Source organism: Canis lupus, chromosome 12, assembly GCF_011100685.1.
Source record: "Canis lupus familiaris isolate Mischka breed German Shepherd chromosome 12, alternate assembly UU_Cfam_GSD_1.0, whole genome shotgun sequence".
In the NCBI taxonomy this organism is placed as follows: Eukaryota; Metazoa; Chordata; class Mammalia; order Carnivora; family Canidae; genus Canis; species Canis lupus.
The window spans coordinates 22,955,783-22,977,943 of NC_049233.1; the positions used below are offsets into that span (position 1 = coordinate 22,955,783).

General features: G+C 37.9%; 1 long non-coding RNA gene across 1 annotated transcript in view; it reads left to right on the forward strand.

Moving 5' to 3' along the window:
* Nucleotides 1-5,195: 5,195 nt before the first annotated feature.
* LOC119874186 overlaps nt 5,196-22,161 on the forward strand; it is a 160,379-nt gene continuing 143,413 nt past the window's right edge. Inside the window, exon 1 of the long non-coding RNA XR_005367872.1 lies at nt 5,196-5,262. This is a non-coding gene — a long non-coding RNA (uncharacterized LOC119874186). The remainder of the gene's footprint in view (nt 5,263-22,161) is intronic.

Sequence of the window (22,161 nt, forward strand, 5' to 3'; positions counted from 1 at the left end):
CTTGCAAAGGATCTTTACACTTGCTGTTCCTTTCACATGAAATAGTCTTTTCTCTTTTATTTAGCACCATAATTTTTTTAGACTTCACCTCACAAATTATGTTTTATGGATGGACACATTGGGCAAGGTCATATCTTCTATACACAGCTAGAAAAAAGATGGGTTTCTTCTTTATAGCACTTATCACAAGTACAATTGTCGCTTTGATTTCCCCCTCTAGATAGTTCTATAAGGACCTATGGCTGATTTTACTCATAGTTACATCTCTAGCACATCATACAACCTGGCCCCTATTTGGCCTGGCTGACAGTTGCTTTCCCAGGATCCAGTCTCACTTCTGTACATAAAATTATGATTTTATTTAGGGTAACAATATGCTCAAGAGAAATGCTTGAATTCCCTGACTCTCTAACAACTAAGTATAGTGATGACACAATTCTGGCTAATGACTGGGAAGACTAGAATTTTCCTGATAAAGAGACAGATGTAGCAAGACTGCTGTTGCCCTCATTTCTGACCTTGAATGTGAATGTAAAGATTGGATCTATACAAGCTATTTTGAGACCAGAGGAAACCAGCAGAAAGATGAAAAAAACATACTTTCATCATGGTGAAGCAGAAATATTAGCATTACAGTGTTGTGGTCACTTACATAGACAGGACAGCCCTCCACCCAAAGTTGGTTCAAATATTGAGACTGAGGATGCTTCTATATAATACACCAAAATGTGAAGAGGTATATTTCTCACATTTTGAATCTTTTTGAGAAGACCAGAGAAGATATACAAGCAGATATAAAGATGGTTTGTGCAAAGAAGAAAGGGGATGATTGGCCCTGGATTTTATTCTGGCTAGGCGGTAGGGCCAAGGTGGAGGTTCTTACAGTTTGAACTTACTTGCTGGTGATTGCATGGTTTAAACTTCCTCACAAGCAACAATGGTAGGTGCACCCGGGCTTTCCTCTCAACTTGCCCATATGTGGTAGGGAAGGCTGGGGGAGATTTTAAAAGCTGTCAGTGGTTACATGCCAAAAGGGAGTCAGACATTTTATTACATAGAGCATAGATCAGTAACCGCATCCATGTACTCCTCCATGCTTGTCACGAGCAGGCAGTCAAAATCCTAAGCATACAATAGGTGCTGAAAAAATAAATGCTTTGTATTCATCTTTGAGGTATAATTGAACTATAATGTGTTCCAAGTATATAACTTAATGATTCAGTATTTTATATATTAAAATTATCACAATAAATCTAGTTAACATCTGTCACCATAATTATAAAAATTTTTCCTTGTGGCTTTTAAGATTATTAGCAACTTCAAAGATAGAATACAGCATTAACTATAGTCACAAAGTTGTACTGCATCTCTCACTTTTTTTTTTTTTTAGATTTTATTTGAGAGACAGAATGAGTGAGCGCATAGGTGGGAGAAGGGGCAGAGGGAGAGGGACAAGCAGACTCGGGGTGAGGCAGGGAGCCCCATGCCAGGCACTATCCTACGACCCTGGGATCACAACCCAAGCCAAAAGCAGAAGCTTAACAGATTGATCCACCCAGGTACGCCTCTGTGATTTAAAACTAAAAATTTGTACCTGTTTTGCCTACCTATCTATCCCCTCCATCCTCACTTCTGGGAATCACCCATGTGTTAGCTGTATCTAAGAGCTAGTCTTTATTTTTTATTCTTTCAAGATTCTACATATGAGGTCATGTGACATTTTTTCTTTATTTCATTTAGCATAATGCCCTCAAGGGCCATCCTTGTAACAAATAGCAAGATTTCATTCTGTTTTATGGCTAAATGATATTTCATCATATATACATATATAAATACACATATATACATACATACATATATGTTCAAGTATTTCTAAATCATATCCACATAAGCATATCATCTTTATCCATTCATGTGTCAATGGATACTTAGGTTGTTTCCCTTTCTTGGCTATTGTAAATAATGTTGCAATAAACATATTTCAAGTTAGTTTTAGTTTCCTTCAGATAAATACTCAGAAATAGAATTGTTTAACTATATGGTAGGTCTCTTTTTAGTTTGTGAGGAACCTCCATACTGTTTACCATAGTGGCTGTGCTAGCTTACATTCCCACTAATGATGCATAATGGTGGCCTTTTCTCTATATTTTCACCAAAGCTTGACTTTTTGATGATCAACATTTTAACATGTGGGAGGTGATACCTCCTTATGGTTTTGGTTCATATTTCCCTATGCTTAGTGATGTTGAGCATCTTTTCATGTACCTATTGACTATTTGTATGTCTTCCTTGGAAAAGTATCTATTCAGATCTTCCCCTCTTTTAAAACAGATTGTGTGGTTTCTTGCTATTGAGTTGTAGGAATTGATCTATTTTGGATTTTAACCTTTAACAGATACCTGATTTGGGAATATTTTCTAATCAAGTTCTTTCATTTTGTTGTTGATTTTCTTAGACTTGCAGAAACTTTCTAGTTTGATGTAGTCCCACCTGTTTTTTTAGTTGTCATTGTTGCCTTTGCTTTTGCAGTAAAATCTTAAAAAACAAACAAACAAAAACCTCACCAACACCAATGTCAAAGAATTTACTGCCTAGGGTTTTTTTCTGAGAATTTTATGGTTTCTGCTCTCATATTCGAGTTTTTAAGCCATTTTGACTTTATTTTTGTATATGGTATAAGGAAGTCGTCCAGTATCATTCTTTTGCATGTAACTGTCCAGTATTCCCACCATCATTTATTGAACAGATTCTGATACTTCAAACTCTGTTCTTTCTTTTTTTAAAAGATGTATTTATTCATGAGATACACAGACTGAGAGAGGCAGAGACATAGGCAGAGGGAGAAGCAGGCTTCCCACAGGAAGCCTGATGCAGGCCTCGATCCCAGATCCCAGGATCATGACCTGAGCCAAAGGCAGGAGGCCAACTGCTGAGCCACCCACACATCCCCAAACTTTATTCTTTCAAGATTGCTGACTATTCAGGATCTTTTGTGGTTCTATACACATTTTATAATTTCTTTCTATGTTGCATTTCTTGAAAAATGCTATTAGAATTAATGGAGAGTCCACTGAATCTGCACATTACTTTGGGTATTATGGACATTTTAAGATTCTTTCAATCCATGGTCATAAATATCTTCCTACTTATTTGTGTCTTCAATTTCTCATCAATGTCTTAAAGTTACCATTGTAGAAGTCTTTCACCTTCTTGGTTAAATTTGTATCTGAGGTGTATTTTTTTAATTTAAATTTTAGTTAATAGTACAATGTTAGTTTCAGGTGTAGAATTTAGTGATTCGTCGTTTACACATAATACATAGTACTCATCACACCAAGTATTGTTTATGCAATTTTAAGTGGAATTCTCTCAATTTTTTCTCATACCTTGTTAGTGTAGAGAAATGTAAAAGATTTCTATATATTTATTTTTGTATACTGCAACTTTACTGAATTTATCAGTTCCAGTAGTTTTTATGGTGAGGCTTTAGAATTTTCTATATATCATGTCATATGCAAATAGTAATAGTCTTCTTTCTTTCCAATTTAGATACTTTTTCTTGCCTCATTGTTCTTGCTAGGACTTCTTATAGTATGTTGGATAAAAGGTCAGAGTGAGCATCCTTATATTGTTACCAATCTTAGAGGAAAGGCTTTTAGCCTTTTCACTGAATATGATGTTGTGAGCTTATAATATATGGCCATTAGTGAGTTGGAGTATGTTCCTTCCATGCCCACTTTGTTGAAAGGATTTTTTTATTATTTTATTGTAAATACATATGAAACTATGTCAAATGTTTTTTCCTGCGTATCTTGGGATGATCATGAGATTTTTAACCTTCATTTTGTTAATGTATCATGTTGATTGACTTGCAGATGAATCATCATTCCTGCATCCCCAAAATCCCACTTGATCATGTTATGATGCTTTTAATGTATTGTTAAACTTGGTTTGCCAATATTTGTTAAGGATATTTGTTTCTATGTTCATGAGGAATCTTGGCATGTAATTTTTTGTTGTCCTTGTCTGGTTTTGGTATCAGGGTAATGCCACCCTTGGAAAATGAATTTGAAAGTACTCCCTTCTCTCTCTCTCTCTTTCTTTCTCTCTCTTTTTCGGAAGAGTTTGAGAAGTATTAATATTCTTAATTCATCTTTGAATGTTTGGTAGAATCCACAAGTGAAGCTGTCTGGTCCTGGACTTTTGTTTGTTGGAAAGCTTTTAATTACTGCTCAATCTCCCTATCACTAATTAATCTATTCATATTTCCTATATACTCATGATATACTCTTATAAAATTGTATAGGGGGACACCTGGGTGGCTCAGTGGTTCAGTGTCTGCCTTCAGCTCAGGGCATGATCCCGGGATGGAGTCCCACATCAGGCTTCCTGCATGGACCCTGCTTCTCCCTCTGTTTATGTCTCTGCATCTCTCTCTGTCTCTCATGAATAAATAAAATATTTTTTTAAAAATGTCTAGGTCTTAACTATATCTTTATGTCATTTAATTTATTGGTATATATTTATCCATTGGTATATATTTATCTTATAATGCTTTGTATTGCTTTGGTATCAGTTGTAATATCTTTGTTACTGATTTTTATTTGAGCCTTCTTTTTTCAAGTATGTCTAGCTGAGGGTGTGTCAGTTTATCTTTTTAAAGAACCAGCTCTTGGTTTCATTTTTTTGTGTGTGTGTTTTTATTCTCCACTTCATTTATAAATACTTGTTAAAGGTCGGAAAAATCAATGAAAATTTATAAGGTATGCAAAGGCCTAGACTTTCAGAGTTGTAAATTTTATATTATTCTGTATATACTATGTCTTTTAACTTGGGCATTGTAACAAAGAACTAAAGACAGGTAATAAGTAAATTTACAAAATGGTACATGGTTGTCTACACATGCTAGAGTTTGAGGCCAGGTAGCGAGTCAAATCAAATGAAGTAATTTGGAGCCATTATGACAGAGACAGATAAAGGTTGGCACAGAAACAGGCAAGTATATAGGAGTATATAATGGATCTAAAATTAAGATGAAGTTTTCCTAGATTTTTTTTTCTCGTGTTTGATTTCTAATTTCAAAGTGTGTGATCAGAAAACATGCGTGGTATGACTTCACCTTTTTTGAATTTATGGAGTTTTGTTTTGTGACCTAATATGTGATCTGTTCTGGAGAATGTTCTCTGTGTACTTGAAAAGAATGTGGGGGGAAGGTAGGGCGAGCAGGGGCCTCCGCTCATCCGGTCCCACCAACTCACCTAGGTAACTTCCAAATCATCCTGAACACCTACAAATTCGACCTGAGATTTAAAGAGAAAACAGAAAGCTACGCAGAGAAGGGTTTGCACTTCTAACAAAGTAGGAAGGAGGGGGAAAAAAAATCAAGTGGGGGAGGGGCCCCGGGAGGAGCCAGCTAAGGCCTGCAGGGAAAGTCCCCAGGACAGGAGAGCCCAGCCCTGGGGAAGCAGGAACTTTCAAAATCCACACCGGATTCTTCCCGGAGGGAAAGGTGCTCAGCAGGGAACTCGGGCAGGACCACAGGAGGGGCGGTGGGGCCGTCAGGTGCCTGGGTCACTAACAGAGGAGGTACACCCGGAGAGAGTGCCCCACACTGCAGATGGAGCTCGGTAAAGGGCTGGAGCGCCCGGCGGCGGGGCCTCGGGGAGAAGCCGGGGGTCAGGCGGGGGCTCTGGGCAGAGGGGGCTGCTCCCTGCTGCCTTCTGGAGCCGCGGCCTCGGGAGCACGATTCCAGCAGCGCAGGCCCCAGATCCCAGAGCGCTGGGGGACACAGCCCAGGATCCTGCGCTCTCCCGGGACAGGCAGAGGCTGGGAGGACACAGGACCGTGAGGACACTCCTGCCGCTGGGCCCCCCAAACTGTGCAGGTCAGCGCCCCCTGCCGCTCCTGGAGCACCTAGGCCATTGCAGACTGGGAGACTGTGGTAGTTACTGCGGGAGCTGACTCCAGGGCTGGAGAGCTGGCTACCGCCAGTGGGATTGTCCCTCCTGGTGTCACTGTGCCTGGGAGAGGCAGGGCTGCCAGGGAACACGGGCCTCACGAGGTAACCAGCTCCCACTGACCCTGGCACCCGGCGTGGGGGGTTGGGGCAGCTCCCCCAGGTGCACACACCTGAGAGCACAGCAGCCCCTCCCCCAGAAGACCAGCTAGAAGGACAGGGGAAGAGCAGGTTCTGGACCCAGCAGCGCTGGAAAGCTCCAGGGGAAGTCGAGGGATTTACAGTATATAGAACCAGAGGATACCCCTTCATTTTCCCCTCTTTTTCCAGTACAACTCGTTTTTATCAGACTAAAATTTTCCATTTTTTTTCTTTTTCCACCTTAACTACAATATTTTACCACCTCTTCATTTTTAAGTCTCTTCCTTTTTGTCTTTTAGATTTCTACAATTACAGGTATTAGATATATTTTCCACTTTTAGGTTCCCTTCAACATACTCAATTTTGGAAGGTATACAAGATATGTTTTTTTATTTTGTGTTTGTTTTCTCTGCCTCATTTGTTTTACAATGGTGGAAGTTGATACCTTCTAAAACATGACCAGCATGCAACCAGAACCAAGTGGTATATCGTGCTGGTTCATTCTGTGAGATTATATTCTCTCTTCATTCCCATTCTGCCCCCTCTTCTATCGCATTTAGGTTTTGGTGGTCAATGGTGGGGCTTTCTACTCGTATTTCTGGTTTATATAAATTTGGGACTGAGCATCTTCTAACATACAGAACAATATACTCAGAACCAAGAGGATTACCCTCTAGGATCCTCAGGTAGACTACATTCTCCCTCCACTACAACTTGATTACCACCACCGTCTCCCTGTCACCCCTTCCTTGTTTTCTTTTTTTTTTTTTTTTCTGATTTTTTTTCTCTTTCTCTCTCTCTTTTTTTTTTTTTTCTTCTTTGGGATTCTTGGGCTTTTATTTTTTACTACTTTGTTTTAAAATTTTTTTGCTTTAGTGGTACTTTTGTTTTATTTTGTTCTGGCTTTGTTTTCATTTTCTGGGCTCTGACCTCATCAGAATCATCTAGGGTGAAATTTACTTAGGTCATGGTTGATATTCTTGACTCAGCCCACTCCTACAGCCACTCTGCGCTGAGCAAAATGACTAGAAGGAAGAACTCCCCACAAAAGAATCAGAAACTGTACTCTCTGCCACAGAGTTACAGAATTTGAATTACAATTCGATGTCAGAAATCTGATTGAGAAGCACAATTATAAAGCTACTGGTGGCTCTGGAAAACAAAGGATTCAAGAGGCTTCATGACTTCAGAATTTAGATCTAATCAGGACAAAATTAAAAATCAGTTGAGATGCATTCCAAACTAGAGGTCTTAATGACAAGGGTTAATGAAGTAGAAGAGTGAGCAACATAGAAGAGAGGTTCACAGCAAGGAAGGGAATTGAGGAAAAAGAAAGACTATGAGGAAAGGGTAAGGAAAATGATAGCCTCAGAAGGAAGAATCTACATATAATTCAGGTGTCAGAGGGCACCGAGAGGGACAGAGGACCAGAAAGCATATTTGAACAAATCATAGCTTAGAACTTCCCTAATTTGGGGAGGGAGATAGAGAGATCCAGGAGATAGAGAGGTCCCTTCCCCCCCCCCAAAATCAATAAAAACCATTCAACACCTTGACATTTAATAGTGAAACTTGAAAATTCCAAAGATAAAGATAAAATCCTTAAAGCAGCAAGAGACCAGAGATTCCTAACTTACATGGGGAGAAATATTAGATTAACAGCAGACCTCTCCACAGAGACACAGCAGGCCAGAAAGGGATGGCAGGATGTATTCAGGGTCCTAAACTAAATGAGAAGAATATGCAGCCAAGAATACTATATCCAGCAAGGCTCTCATTCAGAATAGAAGGAGAGATAAAGAGCTTCCAAGATAGGCAGAAACTGAAAGAATATGTGACCACAAAACCAGCTCTGCAATAAATATTAAGGGGGACCCTGTAAAAGAGAGAGGAAGCCCAAATAAATAATCCACAAAAACAGGGACTGAATAAGTATTGCAATGAGACTAAATTCATATCTTTCAATAATTACTCTGAATGTGAATGGCCTAAATGATCCCCCAAAAGATGCAGGGTTTTGGACTCAATAAAAAAGCAAGACCCATCTATTTGCTGTCTACAAGAGACTCATTTTAGACCTAAGGACACTTCTAGCCTGAAAATGAAGGGTTGGAGAACCATTTACCTTTCAAATGGTCCTCAAAAGAAAGCTGGGGTAGCAATCCTCATATCAGATAAATCAAAGTTTATCCCAAAGACTATAGTAAGGGATGAAGAGGGACACTATATCATACTTAAAGTCTTTCCAACAAGAAGATCTAACAATCATGAATATTTATGCCCCTAATGTGGTAGCTGCCAAGTAGATCAATCAATCAATAGCCAAAGTAAAGAGATACTTAGATAATAATACACTAATAGGAGACTTCAACATGACACTTTCTGCAAATGACAGATATTCTATGCACAACATCACCAGAGAAACAAGGGCTTTAAATGATAAACTGGGTCAGATGTATTTCACAGATATATACAGAACTTTGCATCTGAATGCAACTGAATACACATCCTTCTCAAGTGCACATGGAACTTTCTCCAGGATAGATCATATACTGGGTCACAAATAAGGTCTCAACCAATATCGAAAGATTGGGATTGTCCCCTGCATATTTTCAGACCACAATGCTTTGAAACTAGAACTCAATCACAAGAAGAAATTTGGAAGAAACTCAACACGTGGAGGTTAAAGAGCATCCTACTAAAAGATGAATGGGTCAGCGAGGAAATTTGGGAAGAAGTAAAAAGATTCATGGAAACTAATGAAATGATGATACAACCATTCAAAATTTTTGGGATACAGCAAAAGCAGTACTAGGAGGGAAATACATCACAATACAAGCATCCCTCAAAAAATTGGAAAAAACTCAAATATACAAGCTAACCTCACATCTTAAGGAACTGGAGAAAAAACGGGAAAGAAAAAAAAAAACTTACACCAAGGAGAAGAGTGATAATAAAGATTGAAGCAGAACTCAATGAAATAGAGACCAGAAGAACAGTAGAACAGATCAACAAAACCAGGAGTTGGCTCTTTGAAAGAGGTAATAAGATAGAGAAACCATTAGCCAGCCTTATTAAAAAGAAAAAAAGACTCAAATTAATAAAATCATGAATGAAAGAGGAGAGATCACCACCAATACCAAGGAAATACAAGCAATTTTTAAAACATTATGAGTAGGTATACGCCAATAAATTAGGCAATCTAGAAGAAATGGATGTGTTTCTGGAAACCCAAAAATTACCAAAACAGGAACAGGAAGAAATAGAAAACCTGAACAGGCCGATAACCAAGGAGGAAATTGAAGCAGTCATCAAAAAACCTCCCAAGACACAAGTCCAGGGCCAGATGGCTTCCCAGGGAAATTCTATCAAACGTTTAAAGAAGAAACAAAACCTATTCTACTAAAGCTGTTCCAAAGGATAGAAAGGGACAGAATACTTCCAAACTTGTTTTATGAGGCCAGCATCACCTTAATTCCAAAACCAGACAAAGACCCCACCGAAAAGGAGAATTATAGACCAATATCCCTGATGATCACAGATGCAAAAATTCTCAATGAGATACTAGCCAATAGGATCCAACAGTACATTAAGAAGTGAGATTTAAGGATCCCTGGGTGGCACAGCGGTTTAGCGCCTGCCTTTGGCCCAGGGCACAATCCTGGAGACCCAGGATCGAATCCCACGTCGGGCTCCCGGTGCATGGAGCCTGCTTCTCCCTCTGCCTGTGTCTCTGCCTCTCTCTCTCTCTCTCTCTCTCTCTCTCTCTCTGTGTGTGTGTGACTATCATAAATAAATTAAAAAAAAAAATTAAAAAAAAAGAAGTGAGATTTATCCACTTCTTATCTATCCACAGTGACCAAGTGGGATTTATCCCCAGGATGCAAGGTTGTTTCAACACTCATAAAACAATCAACGGGATAGATCACATCAACAAGAGAAAAAAGAAGAACTATGTGTTCCTCTCAATAGATTCAGAGAAAGCATTTGACAAAATACAGCATCCATTCCTGATCAAAAGTGTAGGGATAGAGGGAACATTCCTCAGCATATGAAAAGCCATCTACGAAAAGCCCACAGCAAATATCATTCTCAATGGGGAAACACTGTGAGCCTTTCCCCTAAGATCAGGAACACGATTGGGATGTCCACTCTCACCACTACTATTCAACATAGTACTAGAAGTCCTAGCCTCAGCAATCAAACAACAAAAAGAAATAAAAGGCATTCAAATTGGCAAAGAAGAAGTCAAACTCTCCATCTTCGCAGATGACATGAGCTATACAAAGAATACCCAAAAGACTAATATTCGACAAAAGCAAGAAAGACTCTCCACTGGAAAAAGGACAGTCTCTTCAATAAATGGTGCTGGGAAAATTGGACAGTCACATGCAGAAGAATGAAACTAGATCATTCTCTTACACCAGACAAAGATAAACTCAAAACTGGATGAAAGATCTCAACGTGAGACAAGAATCCATCAAAATCCTAGAGGAGAACACAGGCAACATGCTTTTTGAACTTGGCCACAGCAACTTCTTTCAAGATACATCTATGAAGGCAAGGGAAACAAAAGCAAAACTTAATTATTGGGACTTTCAAGATAAAAAGCTTCTGCACAGCAAAAGAAACAGTCAACAAAACTACAAGACAACCTATAGAATGGGAGAAGATATTTGCAAATGGCATATCAGATAAAGGGCTAGTATCCAAGATCTATAAAGAACTTATTAAACTCAACAGCAAAGAAACAAACAATCCAATCATGAAATGGGCAAAAGACACGAATAGAAATTTCTCCAAAGAAGACCTACACATGGCCAACAAGCACATGAGAAAATGCTCCGCATCACTGGCCATCAGGGAAATACAAATCAAAACTGCTATGAGATACCACCTCACACCAGTGAGAATGCGGAAAATTAACAAGACAGGAAACAGCAAATGTTGGAGAGGATGTGGAGAAAGGGGAACCCTCTTGCACTGTTGGCGGGAATATGAACTGGTACAACCAATCTGGAAAACTGTGTGGAGGTGCATCAAAGAGTTAAAAATAGAGCTACTCTACAACCCAGCAATTGTAGTGCTGGGGATTTACCCCAAAGATACAGATGCAGTGAAACACCGGAACACCTGCACCCCAATGTTTATAGCAGCAATGTCCATAACAGCCAACTGTGGAAGAGCCTCGATGTCCATTGAAAGATGAATGGATAAAGAAGATGTGGCCTATATATACAATGGAATATTACTCAGCCATTAGAAATGACAAATACCCACCATTTGCTTCTATGTGGATGGAACTGGAGGGTATTACACTGAGTGAAGTAAGCCAATCAGAGAAGGACAATCATCATATGGTTTCACTCATACAGAGAATATAAAAAATAGTGAAAAGGATTATAGGGAAAGGAGAGAAAATGAGGAAAAATCAGAAAGAGTGACACAGCATGAGAGACTCCTAACTCTGGGAAATGAAAAAAGGGTAGTGGAAGGGGAGGTCTGTGGGGGGTTTGGGTGACTGGGTGATGGACACTGAGGAGGGCACTTGATGGGATGAGCACTGGGTGTTATACTCTATTGGTAAATCAAACTCTGATTAAAAAAAAATACAAAAAAAAAAGAGAAAAGAATGTGTATTCTGCTCTAGGATGGAATGTTGTGAATATGTCAAATCCCTCAGGTCCAGTGTGTCATTCAAAGGCACTGCTTCCTTATTTTCTGTTGGGATGATCTGTCCATCAAAGTAAGTGGTGTGTTAAAATCCCCTACTATTATTGTATTGCTATCAACTCATTCCTTTATGTTTGTTATTAACCATTTTTCATATTTGGGTGCTCCCATGTGGGTGCATATAGATTTATAATGGTTATATCTTTTTGGATGTCCCCTTTATTATTATGTTGTATTCTTCTTTGTCTTTTGGTGTAGTCTTTGTTTTAAAGCCTATTTTGTCTGATGGAGTATTGCTACTCTAGGTTTCTTTTGACCTCCATTTCCGTGATAAATATCACTCCATCTTCTTACTTGCAATCTGCAGGTGTCCTGAGGTATGAAATGAGTCTCTTGTAGGCAGAAAATACACTTTTGTTTGTTTGTTTAAAATCTCCTGCCACCCGGTCTTTTGACTGGAGAATTTAGTCCATTTACATTCAAAGTAATTATTGATAGATACGTATTCGTTGACATTTTGTTACTTGTTTTGTGGTTGTTTTTGTCATTTTTCTCTGATCTATCTTCTCTTTCTCTCTTTCATGGTTCTTTGGTTTTCTTTAGTGACATATTTGGGTTCCTTATTCCTTATTTCTTTTGCATATCTACTACTGTTTTTTTGTTCACATTCAGTTTATGTACATCTTTTGCATATATCAGTTTAATTGAGCTTAAATTTAAACTCTTTATTTTCTCTTCATGTTTCAGATATTTGGTAACAATTTTTATATCCTTTTATTTTGTGCTTCCTATTTTTCTTGACTCATGTGATTTTTGTTTTCCATTCCTAGTCTCCCTTATCATTTTTTAAATAGCTGGTTTAGAGGTCATGATTTATTTTAACTTTTGTTTGGGGAAAATCTCTCTTTCTATTCTTTTTTTTTTCTCTTTTTTTCTCTTTCTATTCTGATGGATGGATAGCCTTGCTGTGCAAAGTGTTCTTGCCTACAGATTTTTCACTTTCACTACTTTGAATACATCATTCCACTCTTCTCTGAACTGCAAAGTTTCTGCTGAAAAATCACTTTATTATCTTATGGGGTTTCCTTCATATGTAGATGTCTTCTCACAACCTTTAAAATTCTTTAGTACTATTTTTTGCCATTTTACGTCTTGGTGTGGACCTCCTTGGGTTGAACTTGTTAGGGAATCTCTGTGCCTCCTGAATCTGGATCTCTGTTTCCCTCTTCAGATTAGGGAAGTTTTCAGCTCTTATTTCTTCAAATATATTTTCTGTGCCCCTTTCTCTGCTCCTTCTGGGATCCCTATAATATGAATGTTACTAAGCTTGATGTCTCTAAGTCTGTTCTCCATATGCAGTATTTGTTGGTCTATCCTCTGTTCAGCATGGTTGCTTTCCATTACTCTATCCTCCAGGTCACTAATGTATTCCTCTGTTTCTTTCTTTCTTCTTTTCTTTTCTTTTCTTTTCTTTTCTTTTCTTTTCTTTTCTTTTCTTTTCTTTTCTTTTCTTTTCTTTTCTTTTCTTTTCTTCTGTTTTTGTTTGAGAGTTGAGTGAGTAGGGGAAGGAGCAGAGGGGGAGAGAGACAACCCAAGTAGGCTCCATGCTCAGCACAGAATCTGACATGGGCCCTGATCCCATGACCCTAAGATCCTGACCTCAGGCCAAAATCAAGAGTTGGCCACTTAACTGACCGAGCCACCAAATGCCCCTGTTTTTTTTTTTAACCCACAAGAGAACCTATACTTTTCATTAACACCATACTAACGTGTATGTGAGGCATTTCTAGGAAAAGTGTTCCAAACATTAAATATATCTTGGCTTCTGAGATTCTGCTGAGCTTCTCCATCTTCAGGGATTTTTAAATAGTAGGTGGAATAGAAAATGCCAAGAGGTGAGATAAGAGTAAGAGCTCTGCCAAATTAGGAAGATAAAGGCATAGTTTCCCAAAACAACACAGTCTTGGGATACTGAGGGCAGGGCTTATACTTTACCCTATATATCTTAATAGCAACTGAGACTGTTAACTAATGAACTAAAAGAAATAAATGAAGTTTATAATAAGGCCCCCATATTATTAAGGTAAAAGTATGTCAATTCATTTGTTCATGCAACATATACTCATGAGGTTCTATAATGTGTTAGATATCATGAGTCACAGGGGCTATAAAAGTATATATGATACAGACTTTGATTTCAGAAGTTCATAGTCCCCTCAGATGGGTACATAGCAAATAATTACACTGAAGAGTGATCAAGTATCAACAAGTTCCAGTGGGAATATGCTGGATGAAGAGCAGCTACCCAAGAGAGAAGATAGCAGAGGCCAAGGAGCATAAGGAAAGGCAGGACGTTGGGGGGTAGTTTGGTTTTGAGGGCATTTGAATGGAGACTGTGTAAAGTAGTAGAGGATAACAAAGGTAAACTTGAATAGTAGATGAAAATCCATTTTGAGAATGGTCGTGTTTGTTGTGAGGAGTTTTTAAAACTGGAGGAGAAATAAATACTGAGTGCTAATTATTTCCTACAGAAATTTGATTCTTTAGGTAGTTAGGATATAACATGGAAATTTTCACTCACCTGGGAAAGTCCTGTATCTTTAACAGCCTGTCCCTAATTCATCTAGGTAAATGATATTATATACAAGTTATGAGACATAAAAAATTACTTTTCTAAAACAAACAATGTAAAGATAGAAATAGATGATACCCCTTCAAAACTGCTGACTTGCAACTCTAGGCACCTATTCAAATATTCTGCCAATGATGCTAATGTGTTTATGGCTCACTGAAATGGTTTTAGAAAATTTTTTGCACTCTTGTGAATTAACTAGAAAATTGAAAATACCTCTTGTGTCAAGTTTTAGAAATAACTGAATATCTTTTGGATAGGCTTAGTGAATAATGTGGGTGGTTGGATTGGTATTATGTTAACTATTAGCAAAAGGTAAAATAATATGGTGAATATTATCTTAATATTAGCATAATAAAGAGACAATGTGACTACATCAGTGAAATTTTAGGGTTTTTTTTTGTTTTGTTTTGTTTTTGTATGGAAAAGACACAATGCAATCTAATTCTAAAAGGTAGTATCATTGACATGAATGCATGGCTTCCCTAAATGCCAATTTGAAGGACAATCTTTCCTATACACACAAAATATTTAATGATGATGGTGTACTGTTAGAGTCCACTGGGTCCAGAGAATAGCTTCTACTCATCCAAGTGCTAAAATACCAGGAGGAGAAGCAGACTAGGAGTATAGCAATGTCTGTGTTGTCCACCATCCTTTACATGTATGTATAAACCCCTTAAAAAACACATCTACCCCCACACATGCTTCTAACATTTGTCATCACATAATTCTCCCTTCTTACTGCCTATAATTCTAACCTAAACTCCTCTGATCCTCAACATCTGTGAAGGCCTTTAGAGATGCCAAACCCAAGACATATTATTTTTTGTTTATTTTATTTTTTGTCTTTTGTTTAAAGACAGGTCTATAGATAGGCTTTTCTTTACACAAATGTGAAAGATACCTGAGTTTACAGACTTAGTAAAGAAAAAAGAAAAAAAAAAAAAAAGCCAGACAGTAGATCCTTGGAGCATGGTCATTTGATAACTAGAACTTTGTACTCTTTCACCAAAACTTGCCCATTTTCTTCAACCCTAGCCCCTGGTAAACACCATTCTAGTATGATGATTATGGTTAATAATACTGTATATTATATTTGACAGTTGCTAAGAGAATAACTTCTAAATAGTCTTATCACAGTGGAGTATTGGTAATTATGTGATGTGATTAATGTGTTAGCTAACTACTGTGCTAGTAATCATTGTGTAATATCTAAATTTACACAGTGTAAATCAATACATTGTATACCTTAAACTTATACAACGTTGTATGTCAATAATATGTCAATAAAGCTGTTGGAGAAGAAAGCTACCAAAGATAAATTAATCTAAATAGAAGTAAATTGGGGGCTATGATTACAAAACTATGACTTAAGTTTTAAATCCCATATAACAGTTCTGTAGAAAAGTTTTTTTGAAATTCAGTAAAATATTGCTGTTTTTCTAATGTCGTTATGCATACTTATAAGATTTTTATGTTTTTAACAAATGCATTCCAAAAAGAAAAGTTTTGAGATTGTTAGGTACACTAAAACAGTCATTTTGCAACGTTTTAAAATGAGAAGATAAGAAGTTTTTTCGGGGGCCTACATTGTTTTTTAGTAACAAAATCTAACAATCTAAATATTTTCAATTTACTATTCTCCAAAAAAAAAAAAGTTCTTGGTATTTCAATTTCAATTATTCCCTTCTTCTTTAGCATATACACACATTCAGAATGTTGATTTTTGTCAGCTGACTCCCAGATGATCCAGTTGCACTTAGATGAAGCTCCTAGGAAGAGTAAACAGTGTTTTCTAACAATGCTGCAGGCCTTGTAGAATGCTTCCTGATTGTCTGCCCAACAATCCAATACATTGGCATTCATATACAGATAGGCCACTGCAAAATCCTGATTGGGGAGCATCTTTTCAAGATTCAGATGCTTCAGGGTAATGGTCTGGCTAACCTGTGATGTATTGGTTAACTTTATCAATGACAGGGGCCTTAAAGACTTAGCTAGAGATAGTAATGTTCAGGTAAGACAGTTTTCAGAAGTTCTGAGATACTTCTTCTCGATTCCTAGGAAAGTATAAGCCCTTCCATATGCCACATAAGCTTGATGCAATGGCTCAACTAGGGCAGGCAGAAAATTCCTGCTGTTAGGTGATGCCTGCAGGGATACTGAACCTATTGTGATACTTTTCAAACAGATTTACTCATTAAATTAGTTTACACAGTAAACATCTCATGCTTAAGTTCTTATAGAAACTATAGTTATGGGAAATATAGAAGGTAATCAATTCAGAATGCATGGGTCGATGATGCAGCATAATACCTAAAGCATAAGACTGTCAATTAAGATTACACAGTTCTGAGGTTTGATGGTGAGCCATTTCTTCTGGGCTCATGGCAAGCTCTTCAAGACAATGCATGCTTTACATGGAATAGGATGAAGGGTGATCTTTTATAAGAGCCTTAGAGCTAAACAACTCATAATGGAGGAGGAGTTCTATTCCAGTGCAGTTCCATAGAAAGGGATAGTAAAACTGACAATAGTTAACATTTATTGACTATTAAGTGTCCAGCACTTTGCCAAACACTTGTAAGTATTTTATAAAATCCAAGAGATCTATAAACAAGGACTACTATTGAAGTTTTACAGGTGAAGGAACTGAGGTTTCAAGTTTAAAGGTATTAGGTAAACTGACCAAGGTTGTATCACCATTGAGTAATAGACCAGATGGTGCCAGAAAAGACTCAAGACTGATGGATATGCAGTAAGTTCATTATACCTTCTCTCTCCTTGGGCAAGTAGTTTGGTGACACTGTCTTCTTCCCTCAATTGAGGCATTATTTCTAGTCTTCCTTTATAACTATCCCAAGTGCTCCCTAATACTCACTTTAATTTATTTTTATACTAATAAGCTTGAAGAATACCACATAGAGAAAACCGGTTTATCTCAGATCCAGGTCTCCTGGAGAAATTCTGATGACTCTATTCACATGGTGCTTGCATCTTATGGAGCTGGGATATAGTCAAGCAGAGGAATGTGACAGGCAATATTGACTTTTTTTTTTTTTTTTTTGCATATTTTGCTTATCCTTTATAAGACTTTTTTCACATTGGAAATGCGAAGTGGTAGGGCTGTTTAGATCATATGAGTGTTAGTTTGAAAGAATGTTTTGTTGTATGAATGTGGAACATGTAATAAACTGACTCGGGCCCATTTATCTCCCTTAATTACAAAGGTGGTAAATCACTGTTTTGGAAAGAAATTCACTCTAGAGCAATGTTCTCAAGTTTTAGTGTACCTGAGAATCCCATGGAGAGCCTGTAAAAACACAGATTGCTGGGCCTCAGGGCCTCAACCCAGAGCTTCTGATTCAGTAGATCTGGCTTTGGGCCCAAGAATTTGCATTTCTGTTAAATTCCAATCGCGTTCTAACAAATTGGTATTATATTGCTGTCCCTCATGTGATTATAAACACATTAATGATCCAGATTTTGTGAGCTGACTGCCAAATGACCCAGGTTTATCTGAATAAAGCTTCTAAGAAAAAAAGCAAGCTGTGTTGCTTGTCCTGGAACCATATTTTATTTTTAAGATTTTTTTTTTTTAAATTTAAGAGTGAGTGTCAGTTGGTGGAGGGGCAGGAAAGGGAGAGAAATCTTCAAGCAGATTCCCCAGTGAACATGGAGCCTAGCATAGGGCTTGATCTCACAATCCTGAGATCATGAACTGAGCCAAAGTCAAGAGTCGGACATTGAACCGACTGAGCCACCCAGGTGCCCCCTGAAACCACATTTTGAAAACCACAATATTAGAATAGAGATTTCAACTCTGGCTTCACATGAGACTGCTTTGTATACATCAAGAACAAAACAAACTCAATCAAACCTGGTACTTAATATTCTACTCTACCTCAAAAAAGTCAATCTTTGGAGGTGAAGTTCAGGCATCAGTATGATTATCCACACCCCACTCCCATCCTCCCTCCATTGATGGATCAAATGTGTAGCCTAAATGGAGGCCACAGAGAATAAGTTTATGTGTCAGCCATAGACAATTGAAGGTTATATCCATGCTGAGACTGGATTATGAAATACCTATAAATGGGAACTACTGAAGAAATACTGAGTTAATGAGTATGATATCAAATTATTATGAAACTTCTATGTCTCTTAATCACACAAATGACAGCTGGCATAACAGGCTTTCTCCTTGATGATGTATTACAGTGGTCTTGTAAATAGGCAGTGCTGTTATGATTCCTTGGATAGGAAAAGAAATAGGTTCTAGAAAGTTTAGATGATGAAACTGAGCTTACTGGCTCAAATGGAATGGTCTTATGTGCATGCAGGAGACTGTGTGAATGTGTACAATATGGGGGTACAGAGATGTAAAGAGGAATTATAAGCACTTCTTAAGGTAGCTAATGCCTTTCTTCCATGTCAGGAAGGTTTTTTTTAATATTATCACTTTTGTACTAATTTTGATGGTTTAATTACTGTTTAAAAAATATTTATCTGACAAACTAGTTACTCTAACATTTCTTAATCTTTTTGGTGTATATATGTATCCACTCTTGAGTTCAGTCATTCAACATAGATTTGAAGGATTTTCGATAAGCTTTGCTGTCAAACTACTTTAAAGATAAATCCTAAAGAATGAGGGCTAAGGATAAAATTAAGAAATATATTTAAAAGACAGAGTTCAAGTAGAATTATTTCCTTCCTTAAGTTCCCAAATGTCTGATTTAATTTCATTTCTATTTTTATTTTTCCTTCTCAGTAACATTTACTAGACAGCTATTATGCCAGAAGCTGAGCATTATGTTCTGAGCACTAAGGAAGTAAATTAAAGTGTAGTAAAGCCATTGTTCTCATGGGGCATATATTTTGTGGGGGAAAGAAAGACAATAAACAACTAAATATACAAAGAGTTAAAAATTCTATAATAAGAATTAAACAAAATGAGAGAAAGTTACTGGGGCCTTTCTTTAGACTGGGGTGGCCACAAAGACTTACTAAGGAAGTGATATCTATGATGAACCTGAATGACAAGAAGGAGCCAGGCTAAGATCCAGGGAAAACATTACAGGCAGAGAAAATAATTAAGGTATGGGAGCTGAGGTGGGTCTGGATTGGGGTTGTTTGAAGAGCAAAGACATTGGGCTACAGCACAATGCATGAGGGGTAACTGGTACAGGTATTTTGAATGCACAAAGCTTCAGGTACCCATTAGACACCCAAGAAGAAGTATCAAATAGGCAAGTGCTTCTCGAACTTTAGCAAGCATATGAGTTCTTTGAGGATTTTGGCCTGGGATGGAGCCTGAGATACTGAATTTCTAAAAAGGTTCCAAGCAATGGTAATACTGCTGGCTGTGGTATACATTTTGACTGGTAGAGATATAGGCAAATTTGTATTTGTGAGTCTATAGTTAAACAAAAAGGAGAGAAAGAGGAGACTAAAAAATTAGAGATAGAACATGGGACCAGAGAGGTGGTGGGACATACATAGTGTGGTCCCTAGAAACCAAGAAGTGCTTTCAGTAGGTGGGAGATCAAACAGAGTGGTAAAGATATATACACTTAATTTTAGCTCACAACAGTTCCTGGAAAAGTTGGCTGGAGTAAGATAAATTCTAATCAGCTCTAGGTGGGTTTCAAGCTATACCATTCTTCTCAAGCCTTCACTCCACCCTGAACTAATGACTGAAGACCTCACTTCCTATATTCCTGGAAAAAAGATGACCAGGATTATCTACTTTGCCCTTAAAACCCATACCTGTCAACTTCAAAACTTCTTCTGTTTCCATCCTTTGCTCCTGTCTCAGAGAAGCTAAATATGGTACTTCCTTAGGGTTAACTCCTCTGCCTCAGTTCCCCCACCATCTCACCATAAAATGTACTCCCATCAGGTTTTTTCTCCACTGTTACACTGATCTGTTGAAGGTCACCCATAACCTTAGTTGGTCTGTTCTACTGGTTTATTCCTCTCTTATGTTACCATTTAAGGAAGGAGCATATAACGATCTTCTCAATGAAACATGAGAAGTTTGGGATGGCGGTGGGAAAATATTCATTGATTTTTTTTTTTTTTTTTAAGACACTTGGAATAAAAACCTCCACAGCTGCTGGGCACTGTGTGGAATGTGAGGCTGTGAGGTGCACTGACCCGTTTGTGATCCTGGGGAGTGGGAGCCTGCCAATGAGCTAATATTCAAAGACCTCCCCCCAAAAAAGGACAGTGGGAAGAATCTTGTCACTTGTAACATAATTGAGCAACTGAACTAAGTGACGATGGAAAAGCAGTATTTCTGAAATATTGAAGAGAAGTTTGTTGCTTAGGCCTATCAAGTTAAGGCTTTAAAAAAAAGATTTTATTTATTTATTCATTCATGAGAGACCAAAAAAGAGAGAGACAGAGGGAGAAGCAGGCAGGAGCCTGATGTGGGACTCGATCCCGAGACCCCAGGATCACGCCCTGAGTCAAAGGCAAATGCTCAACCACTGAGCCACTGAGGCATCCCGAGTTAAGGCTTTTTATGTGCAACTTATAGCAGCCCAGCTGATAGACTCCACAATAGCAGAATGTGCCTGCCTTTGGAGCTGCTCAAGGCAGGCGATAGCCTCTCACCCCTCTCTCTGCCCTTTTCTCCCACCTTTCTTTCTCCCCCACCATCCTCCATTCCTGAACCTCTTTTCCCTGCCTCCCTCCTTGTCCAGTCTCTTCCTCTCTTTTTTCTGTCTCCAAAACTGTTCTTTTAACTTCTGGTCTGCCCTACATGATACAAAACTTACATCTTCTAGCCCACAAGAGCAATTTGCAAATGGTTATTGGTATTCAGAGCAATTCTTCACATGTCTGTTATTTCAATTCAATTTCTGCCTAGTGCCCCGGCCTTCATTTTATTTCTTCTTGACAATTTTGATAGTGATGATATTTGCGGCCAACTTACTCAATGTTGTATAACCTGTCATTCTCATATCTGGAGTTGATCATTTTGGAGGCTTAGAATGCACATATATAGTAATGAATAGCTATATAAGTGCAGCTAAAAAGGAAGTAAATGTTATAGTAATCAGAATAACATAAAAGGGCATCCTGCATTTTCTCAGAAAGTCCTAGTTACCATTTATTGGCTTTGTGAATTTCATGGATCTGGAACTTAGAAAATCTGTAGTTTTCAGAGGACTCCAGCTTAGTTTTCATCTATAATAGGTCATCAGCATATACATGTGATAAAATGTCACATATTCCAGAACACAGTATATTTTCTTTAAGGGAAGATGCCATAGAAGATTGTTTAGATAAGTACTTCAGTAAAGGTCATAATTGCTTTGCCATCTTAAGCCTTTCCCCAAGGCTAACTCTAGTATGGGTTTATATGTGGGTTTGTTGGGTGGGTCAGTCCTATAGTGATTCCAAGGTTTCCTGGTTAGTTGAAATGTGGATTTTGGGGGGATTCTCTGCCTATGGATTTCAGGCTGTTTTATGTGCTTAAGTGATTTTTTTTTCCTGCAAAACCAGAAATAAAACTCCAATGTAGCAGAAAGATTTAGATGGTTTGGGTGGGGAAAGGATAACATATAACTAAAACATGAACTTTCTTGTGGTGAATGTGAATAGGAAACATTGAGGTATTCTCAAAAACGAATCTGTAGAGTAAGATGTGTGCTGCGTAAGTGTGTGCTAAGCTGCACCTAGAGTTTCTGATTACTTGCTCTGCCTTCTGAAGAGTCCATGGTTTATATTTCAAAACAGCAAA